Source organism: Rattus norvegicus, chromosome 2, assembly GCF_036323735.1.
Source record: "Rattus norvegicus strain BN/NHsdMcwi chromosome 2, GRCr8, whole genome shotgun sequence".
Taxonomy (NCBI): Eukaryota; Metazoa; Chordata; class Mammalia; order Rodentia; family Muridae; genus Rattus; species Rattus norvegicus.
Genome location: NC_086020.1, coordinates 120,120,242 through 120,123,072, shown reverse-complemented (window position 1 = coordinate 120,123,072; position 2,831 = coordinate 120,120,242).

The following is a 2,831-nucleotide window of genomic DNA, read 5'->3' as shown; positions in this document are numbered from 1 at the left end:
GTTCAGAATGACTAGCAAGCTCTTACCTCTGATGCCTAACTTACAAGTCTATACAGAGTCTGGAAATTTCCAAATACAAAATCTGGGACAACATAACACAGTTTAGGCTGAAAATATGTTCCTTTTCTTTCTGGTGAGGATGACGCCCCGACCCTGCCTGCCCAGTTCTCTCGCCCTTCTGTTTTTCTTTACCATTCTATACTGTCTCTTTTCAGATCTGAAATCTCTGCCTGCTCTGTTCATCTCGGCCTTTGGGGTCTCTACCTTTGGGGTGCTTTGGTTTCTTGCTGGCTTAGCCTTAATAAGTAACATAAAGTTGTCCCCTCCCCCTCCTTACTCCCCTTTCTTCTCACCCCTCCTCCGCCTTCCTTCCTCCTCCTCCTCCTCCTCCACCTCCCCTGGTCCACACTCCCCGTCCCCTTTGGTAGCCCCTGGGATGACACTTCCCATTGATGTGTCTGCCTCATTAACACTGCTGCCTTGGCTCAGTGGTGGGGACAATCTGTCATGAGAAAACTGAAGAATGCACCCCATTTACAGGCTGCTGTGCCAGAATGCAACTTTTTCTCAGCTGTTCTTTCTGCGACTTCCCCTTGAGCATTCAACTTTCCCATGAAGTCCTAGAAATCATATTGCAGCTTTTCAGCCCAATGGAAGCACCTCTCCCCCATGACCCCTCCCCCATGTTAGCTTTGCATCCCAGCTTCCTCCCCCCAACAACTTCAGAGTTATTTGCAAACAGAACACAGGAGAACATGAAAAAGCAGGTTTTGTCTCTTATTGTTGTGAAATGTAGGGCACATGAAATGAGCAGTAGCTCTTTGAACGTGCAGGGGCACACATCCGAAGTGCAAATGTATATTTATGACACATGTCCCAAAGAGGCCACCCCACTAATAAGTATGAGGCAACCTCTGCTTCCCCCTCACTGCTACAGCCGAGCACATTTTGTACCCACCACAGAGGACTGACTAGATGTGGCAGGCACACTGGGCGTTTCTGTTGCTTCAGGGGCGGGAGCTTCTCACACAACTCCCGACCTGCTTTGTAGCTTTTGGAGGAGTGCAATTTAATAAATGAACAGATTAATTCGGAGCAGATAGCCAGCTGCTGATTAAATAATTATTGTTACTATATTTTTTTTCTTGCGTTAAAAAGTGACCATTGCAACTCTGGGGTGCACAGACTGTTACCAACATGAACGTCTCCTGGAAATTATAACGTATATAATGTGCTTTCTGCCCAACTGACCCTTCACTTCCCCACAGAGAGCGGGTTGTTCATTATATTGCATTTGAGTAACAATTTATTACACACGGAGATTGTCTTTAGTCTTTTTAAAAAGATATGTTGCTGGTTTTAGTGTCATTATATGCAAATCAAGAGTCTTTATTGCCATTATTTTTATAATTCTTATTCTAAGATTAGGAATAATTACATAGCCTCTGGCCTGTTGGTCATATGCACTTAGTCGTTTTGGGTAAAAGATGACACCATTTTAAAAGTGCTTTAGTGATAACGACTTAACATCTTAATTGATTTCATGATCAGTTGGAAGGAAAAAGTGAATTTAGAAGGAGAGATACAGGAAGTAACCAACTTAACGCTCACTGAACACCAAAGGGAGGTAAAATAACTTAAAAGAGAAGCCCCTGTACTAACTCTGAAGGGAAATAGAGTTCTTAAACTACAAACCTCTCTTTGTGAGTTGTTCTCTCACAGGGTTATTAGAGTTACGTTGCAGATTTCTTGAGTTATAATTGACTGATTTTTTTTTTTCCTGAGGCAGACAGCCCGGATCTCCTGGCCCCACCGCCCTCCTTCCAATGCGGGTTCATCTCAAACCGTTGTCTAACCTTTCCCTTAATCCATCTCATCTTGAGCTGATGGGAACTGCTTTCGTTCCTCTTGTGGAGGTAATGAAACAATCTTCTTATTCACTCGGTTCCTCGGGGCCAGCGCCGCGCAACAACAACAGAAAAAGCGCGCACCCTGATTAATGGCTGCTAATTAGCAATGTTAATGACCAGGTGTCCAGGAGCAGGCAGCTCCTCTCAGCAAGGAGCAGGCTCAATGAGGACCCTGCAAATCCTTTCCGTGACCCTTCCCCTCAGCTGGCAGTAAGGAAACAGCTCAGTGTTCCCAGGAGAGGCCCAAGCAGGGACCCCAGGCCTGGACCCAGGCCCCCGACCTTCCGTCTAGTGGGTCTTCCATGAATTAAAATTAACATTTCTGGCCCCCCAAAATGCACAAAGGTAATGAAGTGAGGCGATACACTCAAACTCTCATTTGTCAGGAGACTTCTTTTTCTCCCCTAAATGGAAGCAGTAGTTACTATTCACAGTGGCGTGTACATCTGTGCGCTGATCAGATATTAGCTCCTCCGTATCTTTTCAGTCTGGGCCTTTATTATTACCGAATAACTCATGGGAGCGGACCCTCTTTGCTATTCAGCACAGGTGACTGAATGGCCACAGCTCACCCAGCTGGAATCCCGCTCTGAAAAGTGAGGCCATCTTGAAAATCTTTTCCTAGTTAGAACCGCAAATGCTATTAGCTTTGATTTTGGAGTCAGAGAATTATTTTACCTTTGAAACAAATCAACTGAACAAAACCAAGAGCTTTATACAAAGACCCCAAAATTATTTTTACTAATTAGAGTAGGCTCCTTTTTTAACGCTGACTAGAAGGTTGAGAAGTGACAAGTCTTTGCAGATAATTAACCATTGACTGTGTTGCCAATTGGTGACAGACTGATTCTGTCTATGAGTTCCACAATTATTCATTTTCTCTCACTGCAAAATAACCTGTACTTTCTCCAAGGTGTGTGT